The 20650-nt window shown below is 49.7% G+C and overlaps 1 protein-coding gene across 6 annotated transcripts in view; it reads left to right on the forward strand.

Moving 5' to 3' along the window:
- The window catches only part of LOC149371922 (uncharacterized), a 636308-nt gene that overhangs the window by 178431 nt on the left and 437227 nt on the right, over positions 1 to 20650 (forward strand). For 5 of the 6 annotated variants that reach the window (XM_089566243.1, XM_089566242.1, XM_089566246.1 and 2 more), the window contains exon 2: positions 5351 to 5429. The gene's annotated coding sequence lies outside the window, so the exon portion shown is untranslated. The remainder of the gene's footprint in view (positions 1 to 5350; positions 5430 to 20650) is intronic. The other variant, XM_089566244.1, reaches the window with a different exon arrangement.

The raw sequence follows: 20650 nt of genomic DNA on the forward strand, positions 1-20650 counted from the left end.
CTCATACTGCTCACGCAGTAAAAGGCAACCAGAGGCGTCGAGGTATTGACATTGCTAAATTGAGCTGCACATGACTAAAAAAAAAATATTTTTCTGCTGTCGTCCATTATTTTACGTGATTGCGTAATTTCAGCATTCCTTGTCACTTTTCAGTTCGGCAATAATTTTTTTTTGTTTTATTAGGGTTTAACGTCCCAAAACCTACTCAGGCTATGAGAGACGCCGTAGTGATGGGCTCCCGGAAATTTCGACCACCTGGGGTTCTTTAACGTACACTGACATCGCACAGTACACGGGCCTCTAGAATTTTGCCTCCATCGAAATTCCGGGATCAAACCCGCGTCTTTCGGGTCAGCTGCCGAGCGCCGTAACCACTGAGCCACCGCGGCGGGTAGTTTCGCAATAAATGTAATACAAATCTTCGAGGCAACCAGCTGGGCTGCAGGGCTCGTTCATTGTTACACCCTGGGCAGTTCCTCTGTTTGTAGTAGCAACGATCGTAATCTCTGCAGTGATTTGGGCCTGGTTTTTAAGAATTTATCCCGGAAGTGTGCTTTTTTTTTTTAAGTTTGTCGCCGTTGAAGGTGCAGTGCCCCAGTTTACACCCTCATTTGCTTTTCTATTACGAACCCTGGTGATTCTTGTTTAGGATGAGCTGCACAGCAATCGAAAATCAAATTTCGCTCTCTCTTCGTCGCTTTCACTGCAAAAGAGAGCACTTTCTTCGATTTCTCGCCTATTCGTGCATTCGCCAAACAAGGCAACGAAGGCTTTCTCGCTGCACCGCTTCCAATCTGCGCTGCATTACCATAACACTGTGAATCCCTCCAGACTCTCGTTTGCCAAGATTTAGTGCGGCTGCACGTACAGCCCACGCCGGCAGACGCTTCGCCGCAGCACGTCTCGCGGCTTCTAGCCTCGGGCGAACAAGTACACATTCGGCATCGTTCGGTTGCGTGCGGTTTCTCCGCGGGAAGCCACAAAATCGCGGCGGCGCTGCTATAAGCAGTAACCCGTGAATTGAGGTCGTCGATGCTGCTGGTTGTTTTCGGCGAGTGGAGTAAGAAAGAAACGCGTCAGAGAGGGGAAAAAAATAAAACAAATCATACTTGGCAGAGCAACAGTCGGTTGCAACAACATAGATTGCGGTGAGCGTGCGCGCGCGCGGGCGCCATCCTTCGCATATCCTGTTGTGCGCGGGTCCCTATATGTGCCGCGGCAGAGGACAGCCAGCGGGGGCAGCTGCTGTTGCTGTTGAATATGCGGCGACTCATTTCGCGCGTCTCACAAATGTGGCCCGAGCACTGACGCCGGCTTATTCGAGAGCGGGATGCACGAGAGAGAAACCGCGCGGAGTCCTTTTCTTCTTTCGCTCGCAACACGCACTGCGTCCCTGGCGCCCGGGTGGAGGTCGGATATGAGAGCGCTTGCATGCGTTCGGGGCAGGATCGGACGGCATCGCCGCATTTGCGGCACTGTGAGCGGCATCCTAATCGGTCCGGTCGACCAGCTGCGATGAGAAGAGGACAGCGTTAAGACCGAGAACGCCGCGCAGGGGAGAAGGATGGGGGGGGGGGGGGGGGAGGCTATACTCGAGGTGCCCGACGTAGTCGTCGTCGTCGTCATTAGCGCATCTTCCTCGACCACCCCTGTATATAAGATATATGCCCTCTGAAGAGCCGCTTCTACACACTCGCCATGCCAAAGACAGCTTCTGAAGAGGAAGGGGGGGGGGGGGGGGTGGGGGGGGGGGGGGGGGGTGGGGGGGGGGGGGGGCCAGCATGCTTTTGCATCGGCCCTATCGCATACAGGGACAAGGACGACAATAAAGTTCGTCCTCTAAAACCCTGGCTGTGTTCCTCGTTCCTCACTTGCTTTTCATTCGCCCCTTTCTATTCCGCTACATAGCCCGGGTCGTCCCAGCAGTAAATTAAGACGGACTGATCCACTGCAGTATGTATGCATGCATGCATGTATGCGTGTGCGTGCGTACCTGTACGTCTGTGCGGCTTATCTGGGATGCGCTCTGTATTAGGCGTAATGTACAATACGCGCAGCATGCTACGCAGTTCCCCAGGTAGGCGCCGGCGATCGCGCGTCGCATCAGTCGTAAAGAGTAAACTCGTCCGCAGAAAGAGTATGGGGACGGGGGGGGACGCGAAAGAGAGGGGAGGGGGTCCCAATCGCTTGTCGTACAAACCGCGAGGGCTGCTGCTGCCGCTTGGCGACGCTTGCGTAAGAAAACCGAGTGGCCTTGACAGCGAGGGATTATCTTATCGCGGCGTGACGCTGTAAAGGAAGCAGCCTGCGAATCCGTCATGCATTATTCGTGGCCGTGCGGCGCCCTGGCCTCTCCAGTGTTGTTCCCTGACACGTGAAGCGAAGCGTCTCTTAAAGAATCGCCGACCTCGCTGTCCCGCGAGGCGTGCTCTTGTACGAGAGGAACGGCGGGAAGAATTTGTCGCGGCTCTTAATTCCCCGCAGCGATCATGCACATAGCGGACGCCGGGACTTTGCTATGGGTGCAACGCGAACAGCGGATGGTCGCCCCCGACGGGTCTGGCTGGAGTGATTGCAGACGTCCATTTCCGCAAAGCGCAGTTTTCACAATCCGTTAACTTCGCTCGCATTGATCGACATGGTCGGTATGCGTGGTTCAGGGTGTTGATTTAGCTCTAGTTAGTATTTATAGTTACTGCCGCTGGGAATGTTCATTTTCATTTTGCATTTTCTGTCAAATTTGTGGCAGGTAGACAAAGAAGCTACCTGGACATCCGTGATAGAAGGAAGGAAGTTTATAGGGAACTCAGCTGAGCGAAGTGCGCATTTTTTCATCGGAGAATTAATACTCCAGGTTTTTTATCTGTTGTTGGCCGTGAAGGAGCGCAACTCTTTCTCTGCGTGTCCATGCTTCTTCCTTGATTAACCTCTATATTGGACAGGCCGAAATATGTTCTAAATATTAAATTTTAAACATTCCCTTGCTTTCGTCAACTCAACTGCAGAAAATTATTCATTGCGAGAGAGCAGTTCTCATTGTGCTCAACAGATGGCGTCACCAGGACGGCCGTCATTCCTGGCCTTCGGAGCCGGCTCTAACAGTGCGAACCGCTCCTCTGCAGCTTAGGTGCGAGTGCCATGAAAGGTTTTAACACGGCTGCTTTGATGCCGATGACAACTGTATTTTCTATGCAGTGTGTAGGGAAATATAGCTGGTGTTCCTGTGTTCGAATGGCAGCAAATTTGATGACGCTGTTTATATATTGGGGACATCGCGTCACAGGCCACCGTTTTCCTTAGAGCTGTTCTCAAAGTTATGTGAGGACAGACACGTCGAGTTGCCGCACCCCCCCCCCCCCCCCAAAAAAAAAAAAGAATGTCGCAAACCCGTCGTCACAACTGATTTCGACTCCGGCAGTAGCTTAAGGAATGCGCAAACGAGCTGGTGGTCTTCTCATAAACGTCGTATTGCTTCGTTGCATTGTCGCCACGTTATTCTCACGGTGTACTGAAAACAATCTCGTTATTACTGTTAGTGCGAACACCTTCATAATGCAGTCATCGAGAGAAGGCAGGTTCGTTTGTGCATGCCTGTTATCTTTCTTACTTTCGATTACAGTTCCTCTTAAAGAACTAAGCACGTCAACGGGACAGTAGTGAGAATTACCATGATACGAATGTGTGTATTTTAGAGGTTTCCAGCTAACTGTGTCTGCGGGCAATGAAATCCGGTTAAGTTTTCAGTCTTACTTTCGCCAGAGCATAGCCGAACGCCGCTGAGTGCTTGAAACGGCCTTTGAGCAAGTTCCTTTGGAAGGCGGAACTTCAGCGGAAGACAAAAAAAAAATATACCTGGACAATAATTGGCCGACCACACGCGCGTGCGCGTTCAGCTGTTAATCAGATACACAGTACTAAGCTCTGATTCTTAATAAATCTGTACACATTTTCCTCCTCTTCAGAAAATAGCCGAGCCCTGGAAATGAAGATCTCAGACAATAGTGCAATTGCTTTTTTTGTGCAGTTTTACAGCGAATTATGTGGTCTGTGGAGAGCATTAGACGCTGATTCGAATAAAAAATAAAAACGCACAGACACCTCACCCTTTTGTCAACACAATCCAGCAATGGATACAGTCGGAAGGAGACTAGAAAATCAAGGGTATTGCATCGAAGCTTTTTCACAGATCTCCCGGAGGTCGGCAATGGAGGAAAGGTCACGAGTCTAAACTCGGCGGCGCCCGTGCTCTTGCGCTGTAAAGGTTTGGTTGGTTGGTGTTTAACGTCCCAAAGCAACTCAGGCTATGAGGGACGCCGTAGTGAAGGGCTCCGGAAATTTCGACCACCTGGGGTTATTTAACGTGCACTGACATCGCACAGTACACGGGCCTCTAGAATTTCGCCTTCATCGAAATTCAGCCGCCGCAGCCTGGATCGAACCCGCGTCTTTCGGGTCAGCAGCCGAGCGCCGTAACCACTGAGCCACCGCGGCGGGGCTGCGCAGTAAAGGGTCTAACATTAGCCCTGTAATGCACAGACTTTGAAAAGATCAGATGAAAGTTTTGAAGTTCTGGGATTTAATTACTAATGGCCCCTTAATTGCACATATGAAAAAAAAAAAACTGTGAGGTTGATAAACATAGGATTATGGAGGGACCAAATTTAGCTAATTTTCAAGCTTCTTAATGGCTAATGAAAATAAAAGTGGGCTTGAACATGCAGGCGCATGCAGGATATGAATAGCAACATAGAGAACTGCTTCATACCCTGCCTTTCAGGGGCGGATTACGGGCTATCGGATTGCACCCCCCCCCCCCCCCCCCCCCTGTCCTCCCGTCAAGCGAGGAATTCTTACTTGCGAAAACAACGCTTAACCACATTCTTGGATGACACAAGTCCAGACAACACGTATGGCTCACATGGAACCGCCCTTCTTTCTTACCCCACGACATTTGGCGCCATCGTCAACGTCATGTTTGCGTTTGCGCCAGAATGACGGGAAAAAAGCTATTCTCACTTTAGCTCCTAAATTCTAAATGATGAACGTGCATTTCGCTGCTAAAAAACATTAACAGGTTCACAAAGAGCCACGCCATCGGATTTCAATGAAATAAAACCAGATGGAGTTATCTTCGGTATTCGTTTGAAGAGCGACAACCACTTTTATTTAGCGTGTGTGTGGGAGGGGGGTACTGTTTTTTTTTGTTGTTTTTTTTGGAGGTATGGAAGCTTTGCAGAGCAAACTAATTTTATGGTGCTAATTTTCAACTTTTTTTATGTTCTAGACTTGGTATTAGCCCCATGGCTACCCGTAACAACTTTTCGCACTGTTTTTTTTTTCTTTTCAACAGAAGACGCGGGTCTACTGCAGGGAAGCCGGCGACAACTAGCAGCTGCACCAGCAGAGTCATCCATGCATTGTTGGTGAAGGTAGGTTGTTCATTTTTCATTTCATTCATTGATATCCATACTTGCTACCGCACGTTGGAAATATTCTGTTCAAGAAAAATATCCTTTCGGAACGGGATAAAATGCCTCCAGAGGTAGGTTTGGTTCAATTTTCAAGAAAAACTGCAAGTTGATTGATGCTCAGAGCTCTACTTATTGATCTTGTCTTCTTTTATTTCCAGACTAGATGCTAAACCAGTCGTTTACAGTGCCCGTTGAACCAAATCCCATGAATAATGATCTATTTCAAGATTACTCCAGACCGCGGTAGAAAGCGCGTATAGACGCTTGACAATGCTTGCAGCGCATTTATTATAGTCTGAAATTTTAGCGGATATCGCCACTCGAAGGACAAAGACGGTGATATAAGTAATCAAAACGCGAACACGCTTCTACCGCGACAGATGTGAAGAGACGTAAACGTGCATGGACCATCAGCTCCTCTCTGTTCGTGGTGAGAGATAAGGAAAACATCTCGAACCATTAATTACAAGGCTAAGACGGGGAAACCTGCGAAAGGCAAGAACTTTTTTTTTTTTTTGAGCTAGTCAAGGCGCCGAAGCGTCACTAGAGGCGCCTCCGCTGGCATCATAAATCAGGAGCAATCGGGCGAGGCCCAGTTCAACGCCGTATAGTGCCGCCACTGCAAGCCAGTTCTCGCTCTCTCCGTCTCTTTCTCTGCGAACCTTCCAAATAAGCGCCCGTCAGCCTCACATTATCTGTTTTTAAGCGCAACCACGTGCGTCCCTTCCAGCTTTCATTCGCACATCTCATTTTTGGCGGCACCAATTTTTGGGTTCGGAACAGCGGCACTTGGCACATATTTACTCAGACGGAGCCGGCCGGAAGCGTCGGACGGTTGCTCCAATTTTTTAAAGTCATATATTACGGAGTCGAGAGATTCCTTTAGAAAGACAGGGGAAGACGGCGAGGGAGGGGGGCAAGAAATGGGGTCCTGGTGTTTGGACCGCCGCTTCTCCGATCTTCCGCGCGGGGTGTCCTCCGCAAAACGGTTCGCAGAAGGAGGCAATTACTAACAGTCACCTCCTCGGCCGGTCTGTCACCCACTCGCCGACGCCTCCGAGGGCGATCGTCACTTGAGGGTGCTTCCTGTAGCGCAGAGGCAGGAAGGGAGGTTGAACATTTTTGTGCGCTGCGTTTTGTTTGAGCCATGATCCCGGAGATTCCTTTTTTTTTTTCTTCTTCATCTTGAGTGCAAAGCACGCGAGAAGCTTGGCATTCTTCGGAGTTCTTTGTGGCACTTTCTCGTCTGTATGTATTATCGGGCACTTTTTTTTCCCCCGCTTATGGGTGCTACGGGTGTCGACGACACGGTGACCCTGCGGGCAAAAAAAAAAAAATGACCCTGCGTTGAAGCCTTCATATGCCCTCACACAGTTACGCTCGCTTCGTTTTCTTTGCAATTATCGCGCCGAAAGTTTTTTTTTTTTTTTTTGTCGCGTGGTTTGTGCGAGAACTGTTAATCACAGCGTCATCCGTTGTCTCCCGTTTCTTCTTTGTTGCGAATCTCTGAGGCTGTACAATCTATCTACATCGGCTTGCGCGCCGTGAACGAGAGTGCGTTCCCATCAGGCTGCTTTTTTGGGTAATTGGTCTCTGCCGTTCCAACAAGTCGTAGAGACATAGGAGGTGAAGCAATAAAGAAAGCGATAAAAGCTGGGGCAAAAATAGCTCCAAGCACGCCTCGAACCGTTGACGAATGGCCACGTTGAGCGCGATCAGTCAAAAGCGATGCAGGCGAAAACAAGCGCGCACGTTCTACGAGAAAGTCGGTTCGCCACGGGCGCAGATAGCCGGCCGGCATGCCCCGCGGCTTTTAGCGCCGTCATGTCCCGTGAGGCACGATGTGAATGCTGCGCAGCGCTGCAACCTCAATGGGAGGCGCCGGCCGAGCCTACCTTGTTGGACTGGCTGTATTACCTTGATCTTCCTGCCTCTCAGGGTGCCTTTTATGCGAAGCATACTAGCCGCACAACCGAGCTCTTCCTTGCTGCGCCGCGCGCGGCCGCGTAGCTACCACTTGACCTACATCGGCGCACCACGTGATATGACGTCACAACAGCTGTGAAAGCTGGGGCTCAACTCGTGCGCTCGCTTTCGGACGCGCAGCCTCCACCGGCGGCCTAACTCCCGCTCCTTCCGCTAGGGGCGCTGACGTCACAACAGCTGTGAAAGCTGGGGCTCAACTCGTGCGCTCGCTTGCTGACGCGCAGCCTCCGCCGGCGGTATGCTTCGCATCTTAGGCTTAACCATAAGCTAAGCCAGGCCATTTTTTTTTCTCTTCAGCAGCCCGAATATTGAACAGATACCCACTTTTCTCTCGCTTAACTCATGAAGTCAGAAATTATTACCACTGAAAAAAAAAATTGTAAAGCTGTGATCGTCTGCGGTACGCCCTGCGTCGTTTGCTCGTGACAAACCATTGTTCTTAACAGTCACCTAACTGGGCTCGTTGTAATGCATGACACATAAAATTCACTCTGATGCATCCTTGGATGCTAGTGTGTATGGTCCGACCTGCGGAGAACGTTGCGTCATTCTTGATTCACAATGCAGTGAGGTTCACAGAGTCGAGTACAGGCGGAACAATGGACGTGAAGTGAATTTCAGTGCACCTCATGACGCTGCCCACGGTTATAACTCTGATGCAGTTCACACCTGCTAAATATAACATTGTGACGCTTATCGCTACCATGAGTCGCGTGACGTCTGGCGCTTCAAGTCGCCTCCTGTGCAAGTGTGTCTGTTATTTTTTTGTATTTGCCATTTAATACGCACGCATGACCGCTAAACAACACTGTACCCCTACTCCCCTTCCCCCCCCCCCCCCCAACTCTATTTATGTAAGGTCCCTAAGAGGACGCTTAAGGGTTAACAGTTATGATTATGATGACGATTAGAGCATTTTTGTAAGGCTGCGGTTTGGTAAGAGCCGGAAATCAGCTTTCTGCGTATACATTACCACGCGTGTTAATAAGCTGTGATGGTTCGTGCGCGTGCCAGACCCCGGCCAGCGACCCCGGCCAGCGACTTTTCCTGGACTCTACTCACCACGCCATCCTGGAATCGCGTCCGTGGAACGATTCCTGTACTTCTCCATGGCGAGAAGCAGCGCGGTAGACGGGACGAGAGGGAGACGACCCATGTTACCATATCCGATAGCCACCGACGACTCCTGGTCGGAAATGGAAGGGGGATGACAAAGGCAGCGACTGAGGAGAGGAAGGCGGTCAACGGCTACGGCGAAGGAGGGGCGGCGGCACAAAGAAACCAAGGTTTAAAAATAAGAAGGAGCCGACGGGAGTAAAGGGGAGAGCGATCGAATCTAGCTGACGAGACAATCGGAGAGCAAGACAGAAGACCAGGGCGGCGCCACGACCTGAGAGCCCGAGGTCTAAGAGTGCACGTTGTTGTTCCAGTCGGTCGTACATACTTAAGCGAGGGAAATGCGCAAAAAAAAAAAGACACGGACGAGAAGAGCACATGGACGGGCGCATTGTGCTCTTCTTCGTCTTGTGCCCTTGTGCTCTTCTCGCCCGTGTCTTCTTCTTTTTTTTTTTTGCGCATTTCCCTTCCTTAAGTACGCAAACCCGAGGTCTAGCTGGTGACTGAGAACGGCCTACGCCGACTTGTCTCCACAACTAGCAGCTCGACGTAGAACTACCAACTGAGGACGGAAGCAGCGCAACTGCTATAGGAGTCCCCAGCGTGGCCGCGTCGCCCATCGAGCCCTTCATCGAGCCCGCGACACGCCGCGCCGATGAAGCCCCAGTGACGACGAACCCGTCAAGTCCCGTAAGCGACATTGAGGCAGTTGATTTAATTAGGTGCATTTAAAATTAATTTATCGAGTCTGCGCTTCCATCTCCTCATGGTCAGTGTGGATCTGGGACCATTTTAAGAAACCGGTTCATCGCAGTGCTGCATGTGTTAATACTTGCGGTAATATACGATATAGACGAAAACTTTCGTGTGACGGTATTTGCAGGGATAGTTGAAAACACCACGCCTATACATAATATAGTTCCAGCTCGTGCTATCTGGAAGCGGACTTCAGTAAGCAGTTTTAGAAAATTATAGCGTACGTTTACAAATCCCAGCGCGGGCTCTGAAGCTTCACTCAGAGCAGGAAAATTTCGCAAAAAAAAAAAAAGAAAACATTTGCACATGCGCTCTAGGTCGAACCAAACCAGACTGCTGCTCGGCCGTAACTATACTGATCATGTTCCAAGGCATTATTTACCCCTCTCTAGGCTCAATCACACAGTTGTAAGGTACGAACTCTTATTTGTGGTGGTCCTTCGGAAGCAGTAAAAAGCTTGCAGATATCGCGGAATCCGCGATATCTGCAAGGGAGTCGCGATATTGACCCGCGCACTCTATACGCTGGAGTACGCGGTAAGCGCACATATCCGTCAAGTGGACGCAAAACTCGTTGAGGAATCGCTGGGCCACCAGACACGCTGTGGTCGCGGGCAAATTGGCACGCCACCGCCAGCCGGCTCATCGCAATAATGTGCGGACGCCGTGGGGGGAGCGGTGGGGGTTTGGAAGGCCTCCCCTCATTGAGTGAGCGAGAGCTGACCACCGGCCATTCCCGCTTTTAATTACCGCGCCGGGCCGCAAATCGGCTTTTGACAGACACAAGATGCATCGGTGTGTGCCTTGCCCGGCGTCGGTGCCGGTTTGTTCGAGCCCTCGCGTAGCGCGCGTTTTTCCCGAGAGCCGCCGCTGATGACGGCGGGACCTTGTCCCTGTTGGTTTTGTTCGGAACGACCTCGGCGTTTCTTGCAGCGGGCTTTCATCTTCGCACGGAATATGCTCGTCCACTTGCTCGGATGCTGCGTATGCACGCGCTTGAGCCTTTTTTTTTCTCTCCCGCTTTGTCTTCCCGGGCCTTCAATCAGGCAGCGCACGCGCCCGGTGCGGACCCCCGCGCCAGTCGTGTTCGGCCCGGTTCTTATAACTGCGTGCTCCCTGCCTCCATCCTATGCATTCGTGCGGGTAATTGTCTTAAATGAGAGCCTCGTGTCCATCCTTCATCTCGTACCGTTGCTGGGGCAGTTTGTATAGACGCGCACTTCGGATAGGCTCCACGGGGCAGTTTGCTTTGTCAGCGCCCAAGCAAGCGTTAATGCTTCCTTTAAGACGGAATCCTCTCTTTTAAAGCATCGTACACTCGGCGTTCAAACCTGTATGGATAGTCAGTCGTTGAAAGGCGACGAATAAATGACTGCCCGAAAAAGTACGCTTTATAGACGAGTTGTTTTCCTCTCACTCATTTCATTCTCATTCTCATTTCATTGACAACAACAGCGCCGTCGGAACACGGACAAGAAAGACTGACACAAAAAGAGGCGCTGACTGACAACATGGTTTATTGCCTTGAACTGGTTTTATGCCATTGATGCCATGAATGAGTACCACAGAATTATTATACGTCGGTAAACGCAAATCTTTTGGTCATTATGACTGGGCAACGCATGACTGTTTCAGATATCACTGTAACAGGAATCACAGTGTGCTGAAAGTACCTGCACAGGGGAAGTCAGTATTGGTTTAGTAAGCTGCCTGCAACCTGCTGTCTTAGGCCTCTGTTTCTTCTTAGCTGCCCCGGGCCACCAACAAAGTGTAGAACTCTGTTTTCCCCTCCTTTTATTTTTCTCTTCGTCTTCGCCTCGTTGTTCATTCACTCCCAGTAAGCATCACATCGAATCCGCTGTCGCGCGTCATTTGGAAGCTTCTGTCACTGATTGGCGGCTGTCATTAAACGCTGCCCGAGCCCGACAACTCACTGTGTGCCGAGCTGGAACAACGCTCGAAATTCCACCGCTTTTAGTCACATTTTACGACAGAATAAATCAATAAAATATAAACTAAACTATCTCGTCGCGTCTATAGCTTCCCTGGAGTTACTTTCACCGTCTTTGTTCAGGTGACGATATGTGCCTCGGCTGTAATTCATTCCCAGCCCTCGAAAGGGGTTCGAATTGAAGAGTTTTTCGGATCTAATCAATCCAATTCAATGGTTTTTCCTTCGCCTTGAAGAGCGCATTGTGGGGCGCTCAGCACGCGGAGCGCGAGAGAAAAAAAAAAAATCTCGAAACCGATTGTTGCACCCGAGAGCCTTTTTGAATGGAAAGGGTTTCTGAGGGCCGTTTTTTTGTCCTCATTTCAGCAAGGTATTCTCCCTTCTTTCAAAAACTGAGGCTCTCAGCCGCACGAGGGCGCTAGCAGGGGGCCCGGAGCAGCTCGGCTTTGTTCGCGGCAAACCTGAATGTGCTTGTCGCCTTCTGTGTGTATTATTTTTCCCGTCCCCCTCTTTCTCTCAAACCAAACAAGTGTTTGCGAGCTCTGTCTCTCGGGCTAATAAGGATCTTTTCAGCTGGCGCATTTATTGTGGCCGCTAAGAGTACACCGCATTGTGCCGAAACGGCGGCAACGTCGCGGCGAGGCGTTTTTTTATTTACGATCACGAAGGTTAAACAAAGCAAGTAAACAAAGTCGCGAGTGCGAGCGACAAAACACGACCGAAACAACGGCGGCGCGCGCGCGGCGCCGCTGAATCTCGCGGGTCCCCTTTTGTTTCTCGGGGCGCCCCGAGCTCAGCTCGAGTGTGCGACACACACACACAGAAAGACACGCTCTGCGACGCGTTCGACCGGAATGGGGTGGTGTGCGCGTGGACGCGCGGCTTTTCTTCGCGCGTAAATTGCCGCTGAAGAACAAACAGCGGGAGCGAGCGCTTTCATGAGTGTCCGGAGCAAGGCGATCGCCCTCGAAGCGCGGAAACTGTTTGCATTCTTCGTCTGGTTTTGTGCGTGTGTTTGCCTGTGCTTGTGTGAACCGAACGGCACCGGAACCTAACGGGTGCGTGCCTGGTGAGTTCTGGTGTACGATCTTTTGTATATACTGCTACAACGCATAGTTGCCCGCGGCTATTGCAGCAAGCACTGGCAGAGCATGGGGGCTGTTATTTTGTTCTTTGGCGATGCGCTAGGCGCCTATCACTATGCGGACCTTTGTTCGGTTGCATACCGTTCAGTGCGTTCCCTTATATCTTCCAGAAGCAGATATTTTGTATTCGACAATTATTAGGGCGCGTCGAGATGAAAAATGTTAGCTCTGTATGTTGTACCTCTATAACAGAAAAGAGAAGCGAAGTGTAGTTGGATGCAACTCAAGAACGAAGCGGCTTTTCCCCGTCAGAGGACATCCTTCCAGCCAATGGCGTCGGCTGATTCTCGTGACCCTGCTAGCATGACAATACAGGGAGTGACAGGTAGTTAGGGATAGCCCCCTCCCTGCATTGTCGGGCCGCTCCCTACACAAGGCACTTTAGTAGGGTCATCAGAATGGGCCGACGCCATTGGCTGGAAGGGATCATTTGACGGGAAAAAGCTGTTCCGTTCTCGACTATAGCTTGCCAGGACTCAAATCTTTAAATGAGATGACAATTATGCGGGTAGACAACGAGTCTCGCGTGCCGCGTGAAGTCACGAGAAGAGTGACGGAGATGTATACCCGTTGATGTTTTTCTTTTTGGGGACTGGACCGGTGTATCATACGATGATGATTACTTTTTCGCTGCTATATTCGGTTCATGATCATCCGTCTCGACATTCCGACCATGGCGATCGCGCGTACGATCCGCATTAGTCTTTTTTTGTGCTGCCAGCCACCGTTTCAAGAAACTGAGCCGCAGCATTCCTGGTGACAGCAGCGGTTGAGAACTCTTTTTCTTCGCCTAACGTAGCAGTACTTGAGAGAAGGTTGGGAAGAAGGGGCAGGCAAGACGTCCAGCTTCTTTGGTGTCCCCTTGTGACGCGGAGATGTTGCCGACGTTTTACTAAATACCTCACGGCCTCGCGGAACGCTTGAACAAGACCATCGCAGACGTGCTCGCTGTGTATGTCTATGCGGAACAGAAGACCTTGCATGTCGCCCTCCTCTATATCGTCTTCGCCTGCAGCATGACCGCACAGAAGACCAGCCAGACGACGCTGTAGTGTCTTTTCGGTTCCTCCGCAGCAGGGAAGCAACGATCACCTCGACACCATGCTCCCAAACGTCACCGAAGCAGACAGCCTCGACGTCGCCGCCCACCGTGAGCATGCAGAAGAAACCTGACATCTCTTCCGCCTGGAGATCAAAGACCAGCAGCGCACGCACAACGTACGACGACACGACGCCTAGTGCAGGCCAGGTAGCAAAGTATGGGTGTGGAGGCCATTCTGCCGTTGAGGACTTAGTGAAAAACTGTTAAGGCGTTATTTCGAACCTTAGAAGCCACTTGGAAGAATGAATGACTTTGACTATGAAGTCGTTCCCGATGGAGTGACAGCATCACAGAGGCCCCGCGCACGCCCAATGCGTGTGCATGTCGTGCGCCTGAAACCCTGATACGCACGCTAATGGACATTACTGTTAGCATTTTCATTGTGCATTTTGGTTTTCTTATTATGCTGCTGATACAGGCTAATGTTTGCCTTTTCAGAGTACTTTGGCTATCTTTCATTTTCTTAAGCATAGGGGTGATGCTTGTTTAAGAGGGGGTAATGGCGAGTAGCTTTTGTAAAGTTTTCGCTCAAAGCATCCGGGATGCGGCTTCATCACTTTGTGACGCGAGATGCAACCATATTTATAAGCAATTACCGCATCCGTGCGCAGCAACGTCTACGGTATTCGAGATTGTAGTACGCAATTCTTTCGCTTTATATAGAAAGTCTGCGTCTTCGTAAAGCTTCATCTTCGTCAGCTTTCCGTTAAGCGCAGCAGAGATCAACGGCGATTCAGTTCTTCGAAGACCGCCGAGCACGCTTGTTGCTATCTCCGCCGCCGAATTGTTTATTCCCTCGTGGCCGCAAGTCAGCCCAATAAAGAGTTAGTTTCAGGGACACCTCAGTCTACTCGTCGTCTGTCTCCATCGTTGTCACCACTATGTGACGCAGTCATTTATGGTTTTTTGTGGGTTTAACGTCCCAAAACGACTCAGGCTATCAGGGACGCCATACTGAAGGGCTCCGGAAATTTCAACCACCTGGTGTTTTTTAACGTGCACTGACACCGCACAGTACACGAGCTTCTAGAATTTCGCCTGCACCGAAATTCGACCGCCGCGGCCGCGATCGAACCCGCGTCTTTCTGATCAGCACGGCGCAATCATTTGACGCAAGACTACTTATTTTTTTCAATTCTTAGTCAGCATCTGTGTCGTTCTTTTCACCTCGTCCTCTGTTTGCCCTGTTCCCCCTTTTAGCAGTCATTTTCCTTGCAGCAAGCGGCGAAGGAAAAGAATTTGCGTCACGTGGTACAATCGCATATTCAGTTCGGATTTGGCGCTGTAGTCACTGCAACCCCAGGCTCTGCGTTCGTATTCAGCTTCCTGAGCGCCCCGAAAACTCAGTTTCGGTTTAGTGCGGAATGAAGCGCGTGTTTATCCTCGCGCTGTAGAGGTTTAGGACATTGATTTTTCTTCGTTTCAGAAACTGGTACGGCATCGTCTTGTGCATGGCTTCGAACTACCCAGTAGCAGTAATCATCGGGCTGACTTAATTTAGAAAATTAATTAGGAACTAGCTACCTAACTGGTATATTTTTATAGTAACTAACGTCCGTCGTGGCTGGCAGTTTGCGCCTGAAAAGCGATTCTTTTTTTTTTATTTTGAACTTCCTGTTTTCAGGAACTTTTGAAGCGGTTCGCTGGAACACCTGGTATAAAATTTTTATCTTGCCAGTGCTCGCCTACGGGACGGAAACTTGGGGGCTAACGAAAAGGCTTGGACCTCTCTTGAGGACAGCGCAGCGAGCTACGGAAAGGAAATAGATAGAAGAAGAAGAAAAAAGCACTCTAACGGTTACTGGAGACGTTAGACCGGTAGTCTACCTGACAGGCTACTACGGATGAGTGTGAGAAAGATGAAAAGAAACGGATGCCCGAAAGACTCTCCGCACTCACATACACACACATGATTTTCAAAGGGTGCGTATAAGACCCGCGTCCTAAAAAAAAAATTAACAGAGCTTTCGTTCCACATGATACCAAAGCTGCAACACTTCAGGGACGTGCCTAAAGTCAGCAGTCAAAGAGGTTTGCTTCTCAGTCGTATAGGGCAGCCCTTAAGGCGCCCCTAAGGACCAAAAGGCTTTGATAGGTACGGGCAACGGTTCTCCTCAGCTTACATAGATTTAGAGCTTGATGAGTGGCACGAGTGCACAGCTATGGGATTAAGAAAAAAAAACCGTTGTTTGGTTACTTGTGGCAAAGACGGTACATGCGCCAAGTACAGTGTTGTGGGAGACCTTAAAGCAGTTTTCGGCGTAAAATTACTGCAGCCTTTCGCACACACCACGCGGCGAGCACAGACAGGAAGACAGCAGAGACAAGCGCGAGTCAGTCACATCCTATTTGAAATCAGGAATAGGGAATGGGCATGTGCATAACATGTAATGTGAAGGGCAGTAAACGATGGTCCCTTAGGGTACCGGAGTACAATTCAATAGAAGGCAAGCGTAGCAGGGGGCGGGAAAGGGTCAATAGGGCAGATGATATAGGTAGTTTGCGCGTATAAGGTGGCGGCAGCTGACTCAGGACAGGGTTAATTCGAGAGATGTGGGAGGGGCCGTTGTCCTGTAGCGGGCGTAGTTGGACTGGCGGTGATGGTGATGTGTGTATCTTGCATACAGAACGCTTTGCGTACACGGACTGGATGAAGCTCCCTTTGCCCCTTGGGGTAGCCCGTTGTGCCTCAATGGCGATGTGGGCTGTCCACTATGATTTTTAATTCTTTTTATGGCCCACACTACTACATGTTCCTTTGAGGTGAGCCCGTTATACTTGGCGGCACGGGCAGGGACACTTTATTTTTCGTTCTTTTTGTGGCCCCACAGTAATTTTTGTCCCTTTGGTGTTGTGATTGGCGCGTTTTGTGTGCGTGCGTGCGTACTACGAATGTATTGCAGTACGAGAGGAGTGGCTGGCTGCTATGAAGAATGCCATTTTCTGCAAAAAGAAAAAAAAAAGATTGTACATCAAATTTCGGGAGAATGAATGACGACGGTTTTTTTTCTTCTTACTGGAATCATTGCGAGTGCCAAATACCACAATAACGGTGACTGATGGCTCAACACGCCTTGCGTCTCTTGAAATTTCGCGATACAAAGCAAGGGGAGCGCGAAGAAGTTAATGAACACTTCTGGCGCGCAAAATATAGTCACCTCATCATCATCATCATCACCCTGACTACGCCCACTGCAGGGCAAAGGCCTCTCCCATGTCTCTCCAGTTAACCCTGTCCTTTGTCAGTTGAGGCTGCCGTATCCCCGCAAACTTCTTAATCTCGTCCGCCCACCTAACTTTCTGCCGCCCCTGCTACGCTTGTCTACTCTTGGAGTCCACTCCGTTACCCTTAAGGACCAGCGGTTATCTTGCCTTCGCATTACATGCCCTGCCCAAGCCCATTTCTTCCTCTTGATTAGGACTAGGATATCATTAACCCGCGTTTGTTCCATCACCCACTACGCCCGCTTCCGATCACTTAATGTTACACCTATCATTTTTCTTTCCATAGTCACGTGAGGCCCATTAAATCTCTTAATTCCGCGGAATACATAGCCGAACTTCACTCTCCGACTATATTCGGGTAGGCGTCCATTTTTTTTAACTATGAATTTCTGAAACGTTAAGAATGCCAAGGGGGGTACTCAGGCGCCTTGGCCAGCCGAAGAATTCGCTCAGAAGTCCACGCATTCTTCGTTCGGACAGCACATCAACATTTTTAGAAGCGTTTATTTTGCCCTGCACTGTGGTCAACACAACACACATACAGAGACAGCCTCAAGGTTTCAACCTTGGTAAGTTTGAATGAACGTGGTAGCATGAAGACGCTCCTCAATAACAACGTTTGAAAGTTTTTAAGCGCTTTAATCTTTTTTTTTTTCTGCGTTCCTCACTTCTTCAAATAGAAAAGCAAAAATAGTATGCTGGGCGCATATGGCATTCCGAGCGAGAACAAGAAAGTGGCAAGCAGCAAGTTCACCGATTACGCGAAGGTGGCAAATGAAGCAAATGAAACGGATGTTATGCACACGCCCGGTTGCTCCGGGAGTTTCTTTCATTGCATTTTCATTCCTTTTTTTTCATTCCTGTTCTTTTCTCCCCTGCTTTTTTTTTTATTCACTTTCGTTGCGTTCCTTCTTCAAAAAACTTACTTTATACGCAACCGCTTCACACGAATCCATCGGTCGTCTGCGCCATTTTGTGACTCGAACATGGCAAAGCGGTGCATAAATAACCCGTTTGTTGGAACCGCTGACTCTTCTCATTTTTTCTCATTTCTTTATTTTTATTCATTTTTTGTTTTGTTTGTTTTGTTTTTCATCCGAACTGCACGAAACGAGCCCGTGCTTAGTGGACCATACAAAGGACTCTGCGCCGCCCTCTGGACTAGCTTTGGAAGTAAAGGTGGGATGGGGAGATGGGGGAGGGGGGGCTAGACACTTGTACACTTTGTGGTTCGGACGCGTTGTGGTGGAACGCCTTCACGGACGATCTACGCCGGCCCGCGACACGACCGGGCACAGCGCGCTAGTCCGCCTGTTTGCGGATCCAAAACAACTGCGGCGCGACGGCTCGCGGTTGCGGGAAGGCAATGGGAGGCACTTGGACCAAACAACATACGGGCGGGCGATTGTCGTTTCCGCGCATTACCGAGTGCTGGTGCGAAATGATGCGGAAGTATAAAGGAGCTTTGTTTGTGACTGCTTCCATCTTGAGAACATAGCCAGCTAGGACTGCGCTCAGTTCCATAATGCCTACGTAGTTGCGATGCTTGCAGATGGGGGAAGAGATGTTGAGCTCGCGGTCGCGCATAAGAGTGGTCCATGTGCGGCCGATTTCAGTTGATGCTCGTTCGGTAAACGACACTCAGGTAAATCGCGAGGGAGTTGGACCTTGCAGTGGTTCGCCCGGCCCTTAACCGAGGGTCTGAGTCTCGAACTCTGGCTGCGTGCGTTTTGCCTCCGCTGCAGGCTTCGGTAGAGTTATATTTTAGCGAGCATGTCTTTATCTATTATTTATATGAGGAAACCGTACTTACTTAAACTCAGTTTCACAACACGTAGGAACTTTGTGTTTATTCAGAGAACGGTGTGTGAAATTCACTGGCGATGGATTATAATATAACTGTGGCTCTTCCTTTTCTCCTTTCCTTATATTTTGCTTGTGCGTATAATGACATGACCAGCACGCCGGTTAATGTTGCCTTCGGGCGTGCAATTCTTCTAAAGGCTGCGCTCTTACTTGAGAATGATGGCGTGTCCAATAACTTGCTCCGGTGACACTACCGCGATTCACGTTGGCGCGCTTAGATCGCTTTCTGCTCGTCGTCGCAATAAACTTAACCTCTGGCGCCCTTTAGTTGCCTCTGCCTCGTCTTGTTTTGGAGATGTGAGTCTAGTTTATTTGGTGTTCATAACTGGAGCGTGATATTAATGCCTCGTAATGAAAATACTCAGTTACTTCTACTTCCGCTGCGCTGTTTTCGTGCAGTATGACCACTGTCGCTACTGAGGTCATACTGCTGCAAAACTCGGGCGAGAAAGCTTCGTGAGAATCAGTTATGCCGCAGACAGCTAACATAGGAACTCACTTCGAATTACAGATGTGTGTGTACCAGTGCGTACCAGGAGCACATTCAATAGGTATGAAGCAGTTTGAGACGTCCGCGTTCATATAGGCAGAACTTAATACTGTTCTCGTGCTTCGAGGCGTTCTTCTCTCGTTCGAGTTGCGGGAAAAATTATTATTATTATTATTATTATTATTATTATTATTATTATTATTATTATTATTATTATTATTATTATTATTATTATTATTATTATTATTATTATTATTATTATTATTATTATTATTATTATTATTATTTTGTTGCTAAACTGAGCGTCATCCTTAGGACTTGCGGGCGCTGTATTTCGTTTTCTGACCTTTTCGAGCTTATAATTGGTCCGTTCTTGGTGAGAATTGCCTCTTTGTCGTTAGAGGGCCTCAGTCTACAGATGCTGGACGACTTAAATTTGTCCTAGCTCCTCTGTCTTGGTCTGGTGCATAGCGCGCGAAACATGCAGACGCACTCCCGTAATAAACATCACTTTGTTCGCCACCTCAAATCCCAGGCTGTCTTCTTCTGCGGCTGCAAAGTACAACTACACAACATTAAGCACGCACTAAACTCCAGAACCATGTGAACTCAGCTTACCCCATTTATCCCGCTGATGCGCTTGCAGCTGAAAACAAAAACAGAAACGAAACCGTGTGTCCATAGTCTGTAGCCATATGCAAAAACACCGGCAGCGGCAGCACTCTGTTTTCTGGAGGAAGATGGCGCTCTAGCAAACCAGGCACCCCATCCGGTTCGTCCTGCAAAGCCTTCCTTTCTTTCTTTTTCTTTTTTTTTCTTTTTTCGTCGCTCATTCTCTTGATCCTCGATTCCTTGCGGGGGTCGCACTATTTGCTCGGCGGTCCTCCCGACGCCCGCGCTTCTTTCGCGGCCGCTGCCGCCTGTGGCTGCGGACAATGGCTTTCCTGAAATGGGAATCGTGACGGCGGAATCCTTTTGGGGCGCTGAATTAATTCCCGGTCACGACCGACGATTGCTTATTCCCCTCGGGCCGCTGCTCGGCGCCGCTCTGTGGCCAGGCGCTGGACAGCGACCGAAAGCCGCCCGCGCTCGACCCCGCCGCGGGGCCCTTTTCAGTGTGCGCTAATGCTTGTGTCCGCCCGTCCATAGCGGCCGTGCCGCGCTTTGACCACCGTGCCCTTTCGTGGATCGCTGTGGGCTCAATGGAAAGCGATTGAGACGTTGGTACTGAGCGGCACGCCGATATGTATCGCCGTGGGGGTCGGAGCCGCGCCGTAGTATATATATGACACTGCGTTGTGGGCTCTCCTTCCCAAAAGGCCTTGTTGACTGCGTTCTTCGATCATCGATTTGCTGTGCTTTAGATATAGATATCAAACGTAAAAAAGCAGGCTCTATTTTTGCACAGTTTATTTCGTTTTATCCATAGAAGTGAACTTAGGGTAATGACAAGACCGATGTTCCACTTGAACGAGTGTGTTAATCAGCGGAGGTTGAAGCTTTCGGCTTCTGTTTTTTGCAGAGATTTATTTTACACAGCAC

The sequence above is a fragment of the Amblyomma mixtum genome, chromosome 1, assembly GCF_055824585.1.
Source record: "Amblyomma mixtum isolate Tamu chromosome 1, ASM5582458v1, whole genome shotgun sequence".
Lineage (NCBI taxonomy): Eukaryota > Metazoa > Arthropoda > Arachnida > Ixodida > Ixodidae > Amblyomma > Amblyomma mixtum.